The 17,315-nt window shown below is 41.9% G+C and overlaps 1 protein-coding gene across 1 annotated transcript in view; it reads right to left on the bottom strand.

Annotated features, from left to right (window-relative positions):
* Nucleotides 1-17,315, bottom strand: part of spata17 (spermatogenesis associated 17) — a 381,466-nt gene that overhangs the window by 2,715 nt on the left and 361,436 nt on the right. The window lies entirely within an intron of this gene.

Below are 17,315 nucleotides of genomic sequence, written 5' to 3'. Positions count from 1 at the left end.
GCTGCGGTGCTAACCACTGCGCCACTGTGCCGCCCAACGAAAGACTGAAACTTGCCTTTTGTCTCAAAAGGTCTGCAGATGTTTTGCATTTTCTGAAATAAGAGGTGCTACTATACTACCATACAGGTCAGGGTAGTTGGCATTCGCTACCCATAGAACATCTATCGTTCTAATCTCTCTGATCTCTAGGCCAAACAGATTAATACATAGAAATAGGGCACCATATAGCGACACCAATATTCCTGGCCAGAATAGAGATGATTGGGTAACTCCCCATCAATCACACTGTTTAGAATTGGGTGAATCAGAATTGGGTTAAGGAACAGGATAAAATCCTTTGGAAAACCTAAAATTTAGGGTCAGGGAAAAGGCAATTACTGGAACAAGTTAGCTTCTTTTTAATTGACCTCACATCCACCTTCCTGCCTTTTCACAAATCCTCTCATTTTTTTTATTCTTGAAGCACATTGGGCTGAATTTATACTTGCGCCGCCAAAATCAGCGGCGGACGAAAGCAATGGCAGACCGCACGTCGAGGAGCCACCGCGATATTCAGTGCAGCGGCTCATTTAAATAGCTGGGACAGATTGCACCCCCCTCCCCCAGATGATTTGGAGGGGGTGGGCTGTCCATCCTTGGCAACGGCGTCAGCTTCCTGTGTGCAGGCGCTGCCGCATTTTTAAAGGGCTTCGAGCCCTGCCATTCAATTTAAAGAAATATTGATTTTAAAAAATTAAATAAATTTATCTCCCACAATAACCATAGAATCAATTACTTGCCCTCTCCCCCCGACAAAACACTTACCTTGTCCACCTGACCTTCCCGCTGCAAAGAACGTAAGCTTTAATCTTTATCCCTTCCCACCATCCCCTACACCAATGATATGAGTTTGACCCAGCTCCCCCCACTCCCAACTAAGAAACCTACCTGCTCCCCCCTCCCCACCAGTGCTCCGCTTTGGTTCCCTGGACGGGGATCCGAAGACACGGGAGTGCCGGCCACCGGCATGAAGATCGCACTGGGAGAGATGGCGTGAGCATAATGGTAATTAATTTGTTTGTTTAAATTAATTTAAATATTTAAATGGGGCTCTCATCGCCGAGCGGTGTGTGGGCTGCCCCGAGGCCTTGCCGCCGCTGGCAAAATCGGGTCAGGCCTTCCTGGCATCAAGGTCCGTGGCAAGCCTCTCCTGGAGGCATTTTCTGTGCGCCCCCCACCCCCCCACCACGACCCTTGACATCGGTGGGGGGGTCAATAAAATTCAACCTATTACTTATATTATTTACCTCATTGGTCTTCCCTGGCAATTGATTCCATTATTATATTATCCTTCGTGTGAAGTAATTCCCTATTTATTTGTAATTTTCTCATTTCTAAATTATATTGTCTAAGCAATGCGGACATCTTGCACAGGATTCTTTTTCAACCATGCACAATTTTGAGAATGTTTATCAGTATTTAATAAAGTTGATCATAGAAGCTTTTCCAGGGTCAGCGATAGGACACTTGGGCAAGGGAAAGTTCTGCCTTGCTGTACTTATGGCATGAAAGCTGCTTGAGAAGATGTCAGCTGTCGGGTTCAACAATCAGCAGGCAAAAAAATTGAGCAATCCTGAGGAAATCAGAAGTACCGGTAGAACCAAGGGAATTCTGAATCCCAGTGACACAACAAAATGCTTTCAATAATATTGGAAAAGGAAATTTTCACTGAACAATTTACATACTGCTGCTCCATTTTATGCATTGAATCTGGAATCCAGTGCATAGACTTGGAATCCAGGTTGATGTAAGGGAAGGTTTAAGCCTAGATCCTATGCTTTTGGTGTACTTCATGCAGAACAGTTATTGGTGCGTATCATACAGACTCAAATAAAAGTGTGCTTATTACACTTAATATTCTGCAGTCAGCTCATTGGCATAACTTCAGATGGGAGCATACCAGATACATGTAAGTGAAATTTAAAGGGGTGAGTGCAAATAAAAGGAAGTGTCACAATGTGGAGGTGGGGGGAGTATGATTTTACCCCAACCTACCCATGGAACTGGGTAGTCAATTAAAATGCCCCGAGTTACTAGCCAGCCTTAGATTTACCAGAATCATGCTGTCCACAATTTTAACCAGCTCTCCTGAACAGGTAACAAGGACACCTACTTGAAGCCAGTGGGGTCTTTCTTTGCATATGCATGTTGGATCCTGACATTGTTATTGGGACCTGACTAATTTTAACTAAGGCCGAGCACTGTGGCTTTTACACTGTGCCAACCCAGCAGAGAAGAGAATCAACCCGAGAACAGGCTGGAAAAGATATGTGAATTGTTATTTTCTGGGTCCAGGAGAAGCAGGCCTCCATCTGCCCCAGATTCCCCTCTTTCCTTCATGTGCTACCTCTATGAGATATACCCATAACCTGATCCTGCCACCTACACTGTGTCAGTGAGTGACCTCCTGGCTGTGCGATTTTCCATTGCTTCCTGATGACGTGTTAATGAGGCCTGGGAAATGAAACAGCCTGGGTCTGATTATCTGCAGTAGCAGGTCAGATTCCAACTTACATCACAACCCACCCTCCCAAAACCCGATTAGCATTAAATCAGGGCCAGGGTGTCAATATTCTAAAAAACTTTAGAGAACCTCAAATGATTAACCCATTACCAGTTTTTGCCAAGGCTGAAACTGCAGGTAACTAAGAAGAAACAATGAAAATAGAGGGTTAGGATCTGATTGTGGCCTTAACTCCACTTTCCTGCCTGCCCCCCATAACTTTTGACTCCCTTTTAGATCAAAAATCTGTCTAACTCAGCTTTGAATATATTCAACGACCCAGCCTTCATTGCTCTCCAGGGAAGAGAATTCCAAAGACTAATGACACTCTGAGAGAATAAATTCCTCCTCATCTCTGCCTTAAATGGGAGAAATCTTATGTTGAAACTGTGCACCCTGGTTCTAGAGGAGGGGAAACATCTACCCTGTCAAGCCCCCTCAGAATTTTATATGTTTCAGGCAATGTTACAGAGGTGGAAATAGGCGGTCTTAGTGATGGCACAGATATGTAATTGGGAACTTATCTCTATTGTGTTATTGGCTCTTAACACAAATGCACCAAACACTATAACAATGATTGGTAAACTAAACAAAGAGTTCTTTATTGAAGAAAAACAGGATTCTAGGAGAGTTCTTCAATACAAGTGCTACCTGCTGACTAACACTGCTCCAACTACTGTATCACATGTTAACTTGCATCATGCGTATTCTAAACAACTTACATATTTGGTAGTATGTTAATCAGTATTAAAGCAATTAAAGCAATACCACAACAATCTCGGGGTCAAATACGACACAAAGGTTGCGAACAGTCTGGCTTAGTCTCAGACAGTCGGTTGGAGGACAGAGGAATGAAGTTGGTAGCTGGGGAATGGAGTTTGGAGCAGGGACCGAAGACAATGGCTTCAGTCTTTCGAATATTTATTTGGAGAACATTTCTGTTCATTCAGTACTGAATGTCAGTTAAGCAGTCTAATAATTTAGCAACAGTGGAGGAGTCGAGAGCAGTGTTATGAGATAGAGCTGGGTGTCGTCAGTGTACAGGTGAAAACTAACACTGTGCTTTTGGATGATGTCTGAAGGGGCAGCATGTAGATGAGAAATAGGAGGGGGCCATGGATAGATCTTAGGGAGATACCAGAGGTAATGGTGCGGGAGCAGAAAGAGAAGCCATTGCAAATGATATTCTGGCTATGATCAGACAGATAAGAATGGAACCAGCAAGTGCAGTCCCATGCAGCTGGGCGACAGTGGAGAGACGTTGGAGGAGGATGTGGGCAACCATGTCAAAGCTGCAGACAGGTCGAGAAGGACAAGGAGGGATAGTTCACCTTTGCCACAGTCGCATAGTATGTAATTTGCGTCTTTGATGAGCCATTTCAGTTCTGTGGCGGGGTGGAAACCTGATTGGAAGGATTCAAGCATCAAGTTCTGAGAAAGGTGAGTATGGATTTGGGAGGCAACAACATGTTCAAGGACTTTGGAGAGGAAAATGAGATTGGAGATGGGCCAGTAGTTTGCAGGGACGGTGGGGTCAAGGATTGTTTTTTTGAGGAGAGGGAACCTAAGGACTGGTTACCCTTTCTCTCATCCTTTTTTGATAACTCTGTCAAATCTTTTGGCACATTTCACAGACAATTCTGGTCCAGGAGCTGAAGTTCAAGTTAAGTGCCAGAAAATTGCTCGTCTCTCTGAAGCGCATAAGTAAATGAGTGAAGCAGCAATTGATTGTCTCAAGTCTTTGTTTTTGAAGCCAGTACAAATGAAATATTTATCATCAAGATGGTGAACTTATAACCAGACAGGACATTCATCATGAGAGTTGGAGCTTGCAACAGCACCGTCAACCTGAAAGGAAACTTTTTAGTTTCTTAACTGAGCTAGTGAGAAGGAAATGCATTACTTGTGGACAGACAAGAAAAAACACTAAAACAAGAAAACTATGAAAAGAAAATGATCACATTAGGAAGTTGTTTCCTTGCCATGGGGTTGAGGAAATAAGAATCGAATAATTTGCAATGTAGTATGTTCAGGCCAACTAGTGGGGCAGAAAGAATAGAACTGATAAAGCCCTCATAGGTAAGGGTTATATATAGAGAGTACTTAAATACAGGAAGGCATCTTTGAGAGTAACAGGAATGATCTGAAATCTTCCAGTCAGCAATGCAGGTGAAGAAGTAAATGTGAGGAGAACCTGAGCTGAAGGACAAAGAAGATACTTAGGCTGCAGCCTATCAACCTCAGGTAATGTGTACTGTGAGAGTAATGTTTGAGTGGGTTATGAATGTCATCACTATGTAATTTTCAAGCTATATAATATATGCAAAGCAAAGCAGTTCTTTAGAAAGAATAAACTATAGTGATGGGAAACTTTGCTGACAAGTTTCACAGTCAGTAGAGCTGAAGAAAGCAAGTTGGTAGCAGCCTCAGCAGCACACATTGTGGACTGTCACTGTACTGTAATACCCAAGCTGAAATTATGTAATATCATATGATGGTATCATCAGGACATTATATACTTTTCTTTTGTACTTTGCTACTGATGTGTACCAATGGCCCTAAAATTCCATATTGGTTCTGTTAATCTCTCACCAGAGACCAGCAGAATCCCCACAGAACTTTTATCATAATGTGGTAGATACTGAAATTGCAAGGGAGCTCACTGGTCGCTTGCTGTAACTTTAGCCAATTATATCATTTCCCTTCGAGTTCTACCAGTCTCCCATCATCATTCAAGTGAGAGATCAGGAGAATCCATAGGGAATGCCAGGGCCATAATATTATTGGTGTGAAGAGTTTTGGCATTCAATAACTATTTGACTATTCCAATAATCATTGCAACATTAGCATCCAGTGTAATATACACAGAAGAGCCAATTGTAATCTTATGTCCCCTGATAAGAAGTAGAGTTCATTGCAGTAGGCCACAATAAAGCAATTCCTCTGGTAACAATTGTACAATTTTGAAATTTGTTACTTTTAAAAAATAGATAGAAATGCTGCTTGAGCTTTGAAAGCTTACACAATGAGATGTTACAGTTTAAATTCTGGATATATTGCAGAAGGTTAATGTACAAGCTATGAAGCAATTTGCATTGGTTTCGCTTTGACATATTAGAACATAAGAACAATTAGTAGCAGAACTAAGCCATTCGGCCCTTCAAGCCTGGTCTGCCATTCAATAAGATAACGGCTAATCTTTGACATCAGCTACATCATCTTAGCATCTACCCTGTCAAATCCCTTACAAATTTTATATATTTCAATGAGATCATCTCTCATTCTTCTAATCTCGAGGGAATATAGATCTAGTCTATTCAATCTCCCTTCCTAGGACAATCCTCCCATCCCAGGAACCAGCCTAGTGAATTTTTATTGTACTTGCTCAAAGGTAAGTATTATACTTCTCCAGAAGCAACTGCAATCTTGTTTGGAATCTAAAGCGGTTCAGAAGTTGGTTCTATAGTCTTGAATAATAAAACAAAATGGTATTAATCAACACCGGTATTAATCAACACCAGTATTACTCCTAAGGAAGGAATGAGAAATACTTAAATGTGGCCAACACTTGAGTGAAAGGGTTAACAGGAGAGGGTGGGGCTCCCAAATCTAGACCCCTTGGATGTCACAGCATTCTAAGTATGTTATGATCAGGTGAGGAGGGGCTGCAAGACTCCCCTCTTGCTCTGCCTCTTGTTTGACTGCAACAGGTTTTATTCCTTTTTAAACAGTGGATGTGCTTACCACTTCAGTGAGTGTTTTATCTTTTACCTTTGTTGTGATCGTAAAAGAACCAATCGAATATGTTTTCTTAAGTGCAAACAAGAAAGAGGTGAGTTTCTTATACTCAATAATCTAAACCCGATCTAAATACAATAATAAAATTACGCCACACATTCACACACATACTCACATGAGAAGCACACACACACAAATAGATTTCAGAATGATGAGGAGTAGATTTGTGGTTGGATTAGAATCCAGAACAAATAAAAATTAATACACAGGCTGTGGGGTTGACTGATTCCATTGTCTTCCAGCTGAAGTTGTGTTCTTGAAGTCTTTGACTGGTAGAAGTGCACTTTGCGGCTGGGCCACCTGGTTCAGGGTTTACTTGGAGGCAGCATTGTAGGTGGCTTTCTTCCCCTGGTGTCTTTGTCTTGGATCTAGCAACTGGCAGCTAGGCTCTGCACACCCCCACCAGGCCTTCTGGGGACAGAGAGAGAGAGAGAGAGAGAGACAGCCCTTCTGGCTTCTGCACAGCTTCTGTTACTGGCTTGTCTCCTTTGTCCAAGGGAAACTCCCAGCTGTCACAGAGATGGACAGATGATCACATGACTGCCTCAGTGTATTCTCTGGTGCCTTCTTCAAGTTTATAAATTTCAATCTCTCCCCTTCGCCCTTTTAATGTAAATGTCCCAGGATGGCTCTGAATGTCTTGCTAATGAAAGCAATCTCAGGTAGTTCAATCAATAGGACAAGCCATTGTGTTGGGTAAAGCCTAATCAGACATGCATTTCCCTTTGATGCCTTGGAATGTGCAAGGTGTTCAAATACAAATTGCGGTGGCCATATTGTCTGCCAGCTTTTTTAAAAGTTAACTGTAGGATTCCAGCTCTTTTCGTTTAATGTTGGTTTCCAATCAATAAATTAAAATTAAAAAATTCTCCTTTGGCATGGCAGGTTTTCTTGACAAGTAGAATAAGGCAAAAAAAGGAAGCATATGTCAGAGTCCAAAAGCTCAATATTGCAGAAAGCCTGGAGGAGTATACAAAGTGCAGGGGTGAAATTAAAAAGGGAATTTAGAAAGCAAAGAGAGGGCATGGAAAAATATCGGCACGTGAAATCAAGGAAAACTCAAAGATGTTTTCTAAATACATAAAGAACAAAATGATAACTAAGGTAAGAGTGGGGCTGATTAGAGACCAAAAAGATAACGTGTGGGGAGTCAGAAGACCTGTGCATGGTTCTTAATGAATACTTTGCATCTGTTTTCACCAAAGAGGGGGATGAAGCAGATATTGTAGTTGAGGAGGAGTGTGAAATATTCAATGAGATAAGCATAGGGAGGAAAAATTAAGGTGTTTAGCATCCTTAAAAGGGGATAAGTCAACAGGCCTGGGCAAAATATATCCCAGGCTGCTAAGAGAAGCAAGGGAAGAAATAGTAGAGGCTCTGATCATCATTTCCGATCCTCTCTGGCTACAGGCATAGTGTCAGTGCCCTGGAAAACTGCTAACATTGTATCATTGTTTAAAAAGGGAGGAAGAGATTGACTGAGTAATTACAGGCCAGTCAGCCTAACCTCAGTGATGAGCACATTATTGGAAAAAATTCTGAGGGACAGTATAAATCATCATTTAGAAGACCATGGATTAATCAAAGACAGTCAGCAGAAATTTGTTAAGGAAAGGTCATACCTGACTAACTTGACTCAATTTTTTGAGGAGGTAAGAAGGGGGATCAATGAGGATAGCGCTTTTGATGTAATTTACATGGATTTTAACAAGGCTTTTGACAAGGTCCCACATGGCAGACTGGTCAAAAAATTAAAAACTCATGGGATCCAAGGTAAAGTGACAAGTTGGATCAAAAATTGGCTCAGTGGCAGGAGGCAAACGTAATGGTTGATGGGCATTTTTGTGACTGGCAGGCAGTTTCCAGGGTGTTCTGCAGGGCTCAGTACTGGATCCTTGGCTGTTTGTGGTATATATCAATGATTTCAACTTAAATGTATAGGGTATGATTAAGAAGTTTGCAGATGATATGAAAATTTGCCGTGTGGTTGATAGTGAGGAAAAAAGCTGTAGACTACGGAAAGATATCAATGAGGTCAGGTGAGCAGAAAAGTGGCAAATGGAATTCAGACTGGAGAAGTGTGGGATAATGCATCTGGAGAGGGCAGACAAGGCAAGAGAATACACAGTGAATGGTACAATTCTGGAAAGTGTAGAGGAACAGAGGGACCTTGGAGTAAATGTCCACAGATCCCTGAAGGTAGCTAAGGTGGATAAGAAGGCATACGGGGCACTTTCCTTTACTGGCCAAGGCACAGGATATAAGAGCAGGGAGGTTGTGCTAGAACAGTATAAAACACCAGTTAGACTGCAGCTAAAGTAATGCAAACAGTTCTGGTCACCACAGGAAGGATGTGATTGCACTAGAGAGGGTACAAAGGAGATTTACGAGGATGTTGCCAGGAATGGAGAATTTTAGCTATGAGGAAAGATTGCACAGGCTGGGGTTGTTTTCTTTGGAACATAAGAGACTGAGGGGAGATTTACTTAAGGTGCAAAAAATTATGAAGGCCTAGATACAGTGGATAGGAATGACCTATTTCGTTAGCAGAGAGGTCAATAACCAGGGGGCACAGATTTAAAGTAATTCATAGAAGGATTGGAGGGGTTTGGGGAGAATTTTTCTTCACCCAGAGAGTGGCGGGGGTCTGGAGCTCATTGCCTGAAGGGGTGACAGAAGCAGTAATTCTCATCGCACTTAAAAAAGTACTTGGATATGCACTTGAAGTGCCATAACCTACAGGGCTACTGACCCAGAGCTGAAAAGTGGGAATAGACTGGATAGCTCCTTTTTGGCTGGCACAGACACAATGGGCTGAATGGCGTTCTTCTGTGGCATAAATGTTCTATGTTTCTATGGGAAGCCAATTCCATGGCTACACAGTCATGATTACTGTTTACGAGAATGGCAATGAGAAATTTGTGTTGAGGGGCCATGCTGAATGGAAGGTCTGGCTGAAGCAGCACACTCGCTCCCCGATATGGATGCTCCGAGGCTCCAAGGAGAAGCCCTATTAGTAAAGGCTATTACAAAGTAATAACATTAAAAAAAATCCTGTTAATGGATTGGTCACTCGCCTCTCATTCCACCTCTGTTAAAGCTGGGCAAGGGTGGCTTCAGGCAGTTTTCTTTCCTGCTCAGATTTTTTGAATTTTAATCTCTAACATGATCCGAACCTGCCCATTTATGGGAGTTAAAATTCAGCTCAGAGTTCGGAAAAGTTGTTGAACTATGATAGGCCAGCATTAGGTAAGTTCGAAAATAGATTCATGTATAAGTTATCTATTTGGCTCTCACCTGACACTTTATCCAATCTTATGATGTACAATGGAATTTTGTGAGACATAAAGGCCAACACACAAATTGATACAGCCAGTGTTGTATTGTAGAAAATATGCAACAATTGTGACTATTTCAGAAACAAAGTACAGCTTCTAAATGATGGCCTAGAATTTCTGCTGGAATTATGCCAGGGACCCAGTATAACACAGAATGTAATGGAACATTCCTTAGGAACCACTCTGTTTTCTCTCCACTTGTCTCTGCCATTTGCTGGTTTTCCTGCCAGAGGCGAAGAATGAGTAGAATACTGTTTCCAAGTATGGGCAGTAATCATATTGTATGAAATACCATCCATAATTTGCAGCTTGCAACACTGAACGGATTGGACACCTCTTCACTCTGGTGTCCAGAGATGCCCTTTATAATTTGAAAGGCCAAAAATGGCTATGCAATTGATAACAGTGATTGAATACTTAGATTAGGCTATCACTTAAACATTTTGCAAATGTCTTTTTCTTCAACCAGCTGCACAAAGGTTACTCTGAAGCAGGCACCCAGGGCAGCCATCCCCCATCTGCTCCTGGTTGGGCAGAAGCTAATGGGTATGATAAAACTAGTTAAATGAGCCCCTATCCCAGAAAATCAGCTGGGATCAAGGGTGCAATCATGTGATGGACAGATGTCCCATCTTGCTGTCCTACCACTGGCATTACCGTGGAGATGAAGACCTGGGCTGATTGTCTACACCAGGTTTTCATATTAATTTATATAGCACAAGTCATATGTGTAATAAGTTAATGGAATTAATTTTTATCATCTTATAAAGAGATAAAATTGCATTGATTTTCTGCATGTTAGGAAACTTTGTTACACCAACTGAAGTTCAAGAAATAACAGCAGCTGCCTGCTGCTCAATCCATGAGAGGTGATTAAGAAAACAAAGGACTTCAGTTTGAGGAAAAAAATTCCCAAGTACTAGACTACTAAAGGGTTATAGACAGGATACAACCAAATGTCACATATTTTCTGCTTCTTTGATCGCTCGTTGGTAATTTTCCAGCCTTTTGCTTAAATTGGCAGAAAATTGCAGACTGGCAAGCACAGAAGCAGGGAACCTGGCCTAAGAAGTCAAGCAGTATGTTTCACTTAGAACATTTACAGTTGCACTTATTGTTGGCAATATGGATTGTAGAAGCAAAATACAACAGGCAGGCCACAAAACTTAGTTCCTCCGAACCTGATATTTCAGTGCTATGAGTGACATTTTGCCTCCAAAATAGCATCTGCATTGCACATGCCCGCTTCTGGTGCTAGCCATGCCGAACAGCATTTTGGTGAGGGCATTAGGGCACACATAGGGTGCTTCCCTCCAAAGTACGCAGAATAGGCAGATTGTGACATCAATCAGTGATTTGCCACCGGTGCTGCCATTTTGAGGCTCAAAATTCCACCTAATGCCTTCTCTTAATCTCACGAAACTGAACTCCAACTCAGCAGCAGGAAGAATCCTCTACCAGCGATATTTATTTAAAAGGATCATCAACTACTTTCAGCTATGGTTTACAGTCCCCGCTTCAAAATCTGTACCCTAGCTACCGACTCCATTTCTCTTCCTGGCAACAATCTGAGATTAAGCCAGTCTGTTCACAACCTTGGTGTCATATCTGACCCTGAGATGAGCTTCCCACCTCCTATTTGTGCCATCACTAAGACTGCCTATTTCCACCTCAGTAACATCACCCGAATTCATCCCGTCTCAGCTCATCTGCAGCTGGAACCCCCATTCATGCTTCTGTTACTTCTAGATTTGATTCTCCTAACTGGTCTCCCACATTCTACTCTCTGTAAACTTGAGGCCATCCAAAACTCTGCTGCCCATGACTTAACTTGCACCAAGTCCCGTTCCCCTATTATCCCGTGCTCGCTGATGTACATTGGTTTAGAGTCAAGCAATGTTTTGATTTTAAAATTCTCATCCTTGTTTTCAAATCCCTCCATAGCCTCGCCCCTCCCTATCTCTATAATCTCCTCCAGCCCCACAACCCTCCAAGATACCTGCGCTCCTCTAATTCAGGGCTCATGTACATCCCTGATTTTAATTGCTCCACTATTGGTGACCGCACCTTCAGTTGCCTAGTCCCCAAGATCTGGAATTCTCTCCCTACACCTCTCCACCACACTTTCCTCCTTTAAGATACTCCTTAAAACCTACCTTTTTGACCAAGCTTTTGGTTATCTGACCTAATAACTCCTTTTATGGCTCGGTGTCATACTTTGTTTCATAATGCTCCAGTAATCGCCTTGCGATGTTTTATTACATTAAAGGCGCTATATAAATATAAGTTGTTGTTGTTAAATATGATTTTTATTGTGCTAGTAAAGAAGACTCAATAACTCACAGCAACATGATTGCGAGTAACAGAGGTTAGATTCAAAAGAAGAATTAAAAAGGGCATTTGGTACCTGGCTTTGGTATCTTCTATTCATTTAGCTGTATTTATAACTTATGTTCTGAAAACACTTCCAAATTATAGAATCTGGACGCTAAAGGAAGGTCAGAGTGGATCGTTAGTAAAATACTGTACTGGATTGCACAATGTTGGAGCAAGGTGGTACTCTTGTCTGATCTCAATGTGAGCTCCTAATTTTGCCTACGCCTTTGAGGGCAGACACTAAGCAGAGGCTAGTACCTTTCACCATTAGGGAGGGTTAATCACCAAGTGAGTCACCCTGAAGCTGCTATTATGCAGTTAGCTGAAGAGCAAAATATACAGAGGGGTCTGGGACCAGTTTGCCCACTTGTTCTCTCAGGTGGAATAGTGAGTGGCTGCCTAGGACTACAAACATGAGAGATGTGGAAACAAAAAAGACAAAACACTGGCCTGCCAATACAGCTTAAAAAAAAGAGGCACTCTATTGTTTTGATGATAGCTTTAAATGAAATGTATATTTTGTTGAAAACTGGTAGGTACTCAGTGCCGGATATTTGGAATGTTCTTCTAACCCGTGGCAGCTCAAATCAGGGTGTTGCTTCTGGAACTGACGAGGCTTTTAATCACAGCCCTAATACATTTATCACAAGGTGCAGTCAGACCATTAATGATAAATGCAAGCAGCACAACAGCAATCATGACCTCATTCTAGCTCTGTTTGAAAATCTAGATATTTTTAGTTTTACTGGAATCAGGCTTTATAACTGGTACAGTTGCTATGGAAACTGAGGGCCTTCTAGTGTTCCCTTAATGTCAGCCTTACATTATGGCCACCCCTGAGAGTGATTTTTTTAATAAAAAATTATAACCCTTACAAGGCTAGTAATTATATGTCAGGGCATATGTTGATGAGCTGGAAGAGCTCAAATTGGAGCAAAAGTTTGATTAGCAGGTGGCAATAATTTTTCAAATGTTGCAAAGCTTGATTGCAGACAAGACTAGGTCCTAGGCTAGCCAAATGTTCACTTTGGAAACAATACTGTGTTTAAAAGAATACATTCTTGACATAAATAATCAGCTTAAAATCATAAACAAGATCTTCATGCATAGGACAAGATAGTGGGAAAAATTATTGTAAAATACTGTCTTGAGCTTTTACTTCAAGTGAACTACATGCATAAATACTGAACATCAGGCATTTAATAACAGGTTGCTAAGATCATAAGAAATAGGAGCAGGAGTATGCCATACAGGCCCTCAAGCTTGCTCCACCATTCAATAAGATCATGGCCGATCTTTGACCTTAACTGCACTTTCCTGCCTGATCTCCTTAACCCTTGATTCCCTTAGTGTCCAAAAGTCTATCGATTTCAGCCTTAAATATACACTATGACTGAGCATCCATAGCCCTCTAGGGTAGAGAATTCCAAACCTCTTTCTGACCCCTTATTCTGAGACTTTGCTCCCTAGTTCTAGACTCTCCAGCTAGGGCAAAACCTCCAGCATCTACCCCCTGTCAAGCCCTCTCAGAATTTTATATGTTTCAATGAGATTACCCCTCATTCTTCTAAACTCCAATCTCTTCTGCTGGGACAACCCTCTCATCCCAAATAAAAGATTTGGGAATCTCTCAAAAACATGTCCCACAAACATTATTTGCGGAAGACTTGCATATGACTATTGGGATGAACTCCAGTTGGTAAGTTGCATTAACTGAACCTGACCACAGCTTTTTAAAAAAAAGCACAGGCTTAAATGCAGTGAAACTTAGTACAAATATCTGAAGCAGATCAGAGCAATGTTGAGCAGGGGAGAGTTATGTCATATCATATCTGAACAGCAATAGGATGTCAATTAGGAAGGCAAAGAGCCAATATGAAATGACAACACCAAATATATAAAACACAGTAAAATATTTTACAAGTACATAAGTAACAAAAGGAACATAGGGACATGGTCACTAAGGGATGATATTGAAATGGTAGGGATACTGAATAGACACCCTGCCTTAGTTTTCATTCAAGTGACTACTAACAAGAAGAAATAACCAATGTAGACATCAAGGAGGATTTTATAATGGTTAAGAAAGAAAGAAAGGAGATGCTGCACAACAGACCTGCGAGCAAAATTATAGCTCATGGAATAAAAGGGCCAACAGCAACGTGGATCCGAAATTGGCTGAGTGACAGGAAACAGAGAGTAGTGGTTAATGGATGTTCTTCGGGATGGAGAAAGGTTTGTAGTGGAGTTCCCGAGGGGTCAATGTTGGGGCCCTTGCTTTTCCTGATATATATTAATGACCTAGACCTTTGTGTACAGGACACAATTTCAAAATTTGCAGATGATAACGAAACTTGGAACAATTGTGAACTGTGAGGAGGATAGTGTAGAACTTCAAAAGGATGTGGACAAGTTGGTGGAATGGGCGGATAAGCGGCAGATGACGTTCAATGCAGAGCAATGTGAAGTGATTCATTTTGGTAGGAAGAACATGGAGAGACAATATAACATAAAGGGTACAACTCTAAAGGGGATGCAGGAGCAAAGGGACCTGGGGGTATATGTACATATGTCATTGAAGGTGACAGGACAGGTTGAGAGCATGATAAATAAAGCATACAGTATTCTTGGCTTTATTAGTAGGGGCATTGAGTACAAGAGAAAGGAAGTTATGTTGAACTTGTAATAAGACACTAGCTCTGCCTCAGCTGGAGTATTGCGTCCAGTGCATTAACACCTAATCTGTACTAATGCTTTGTCTTTCAACACACCATTAACATATTGTTTGCCTTTGCTCCATGACCTTTTGGTCAGCTATGTGGCCTGGTCCAGTCTACACCTTCTCCTTTGTTATCTCTTGCCCCAACCCCACCTCACTTGCTTATAACCTGTGGCTTTTCTAATATTTGTCAGTTCCGAAGAAGGGTCACTGACCCGAAATGTTAACTCTGCTTCTCTTTTCACAGATGCTGCCAGACCTGCTGAGTGGTTCCAGCATTTCTTGTTTTTATTGGCAGTGAACTGTCAGTCACCGTAAACTGGTACATTCTCCATGGAAACGCCTCTACCAATCAGAGTTCACTTGCCAACCAAGGAGCCAGAAGTGAAGATGCTCAAGGCCACAGTGACTTTACAGCTGCTGGCAGGGCATGGTGAGCAGTGCTGTGAGGTGTGAGACCTTGCGCCATAATAGCACAAATCTCTGTGACCATTAGGCTGGAGAGTCGCAGTATTCTGCGGCACTGATTCTCTGTCATCTCAAGGTAGTTCCTTCTTTGATGGTGGATTTTATGCTGGGGGTATGACGTCTATGGCATCCTGCCCTTTGACCAGCTCATCTGCCCTCCTCATGACTGGGGTTCTGCCCTCCCTGCAAAGGATGTTGCTCCTCATTGCCACTGTACCCAAAATCTGAGAGTTATGCTCCCACTGTGCTGCCTTCCTTACACTCAGATGAACCCCCCGATTGTGTCTGGAAGCCTTTCCCCCTCCTCCTATGCCCCCGTGATACCAGGACGGTGAGACCCAGTACTGCCCGAATGCATAGTCAAAACTCTCCCCGCGACCTGCACACACATGAGTGCCAATGGCCAAGTGCCTCTCTCAGCCATTCTCCCTTTCACGGGGCCCACCTAATTTCTTGGGGCGGCCATGACTGGCTGCCTGCTGTGTTGTCGTCTCCATATGCCTGGTCTGCCTCTGACCCAGCATACAACCCATGCAGCCCCACCAAAATCTCAAGCTGGCCCTCTACAAGCTCTAAATGAGCTCTTTAACTAGCTTCATTGGATTTATTTGCAAATCGGGCAGGTTCTCGGGGCCCATTTTACCCCACCCTGATGAAATTCGCCCGAAGGGGAACTAGCACTCCGGCACTATTTTCAGCGCCTGTCCACCTCCGTTTCTGCCCCAGTAGGACCTCAAAATAATGTCCCTGGAGTCAGGGGCCATGCAACAGAATCAATTGAAAGATGCCTACAAAATAGTAAACAGAAGGTAGGAGTTAAGGAAAGTTTCTCAGAACGACAGAAAGCATAAGTGTCGTCCTACAGAGTTTTGTGCTGGGACCACTTTGGTTATCATATACATAATTGGTTTGTACTCAGGTATTGGAGGGATGGTGTCAAAATTTGAAGGTAATACCAAATTGGGGCTCATAGATAATATTATAATAATAATGACTGCCCCAAAATATACGAAGAGATAAACAAGCTTGCAGAGTGGACAGATAAATGTGAAATAAAATTCAATATAGCAAAGTCTGATATGGTTCATTTTGGTAGGAAGAATAAGCAGGTAATATATTCCTCAAAGTTAAAAAAACTACATGGGGTGGAGCAGCAAAGAGATCTGGGAATATAGATACATAGATTGCTAAAAGCAGAAACACAAATTGAAAAGGCCATAAAGAGTTCAAACCAAGTGCTAAGTTCAGCGCTAGGGGAATTGAGTAAAAAAAGAGGGGTAATGTTACATTTATATCGAACCTTGATTAGACCACACAAAGTATTATGTGCAGTTCTGGCCTCCATACTACAAAAATGTGCACAAAAGATTTATGAGGATATTACCAGAATTGAGAGGATGCAACAATCAGAAAAGATGGAGAAGGCTGGAGCTATTTTCTCTGGAAAAGAGAAGACTAAGAAGAGACCTGATAAGGTCTTCAGAATTATGAATGAGTTCAATAGCATGGGCGTGGAGAAACTATTTCCCCTTGTGGGCATCGCAGAACAATGAAGACATAAATATACAATAGTCACAAAGAGATAAAATAACGAATTTAGGAAGAATTTCTTTACACAGAATGGTGAGAATGTGAAATTCTCTGCCATGTAGCGTGTTAAAGCAGAAAGCAGTGACACAGTTAAGCAGAGGTTTTTTGTATTCATGAGGGACAAGGGAATAAAGAGATGGTGGGGGAGGGGGGACGGGGTAATTAGAGAGAGGATGCTCATGTGGACTTTAAACACTGGCACAGACTGTCAAATGGATGGTTTCTGTGCTGTAAATTCTATATAATTCTGTTTAATTCAATAGAGCAATGCTAGACTAACCATTCAATACTTCAAAATCATTAACCCTCTGGGTAATATCATGTCAACTAATCAATCAATAAATCAGTGCTTAAGATAGTACTGAGACTACCGAATGAATGCTAACATAGATTTTTTTAGGAGCATTATAAAGGCCTTAGGCCAAACAAGCACTTCCTTTTTCATAGATCATTGCCACCATCCATTTTCTCACCGCTAATTTTA

This window comes from Heterodontus francisci, chromosome 13 (assembly GCF_036365525.1).
Source record: "Heterodontus francisci isolate sHetFra1 chromosome 13, sHetFra1.hap1, whole genome shotgun sequence".
NCBI classification, from domain to species: Eukaryota; Metazoa; Chordata; class Chondrichthyes; order Heterodontiformes; family Heterodontidae; genus Heterodontus; species Heterodontus francisci.
The sequence above is the reverse complement of the archived record's forward strand: the minus strand, read 5'-3'. Positions and strand labels throughout refer to the sequence as shown.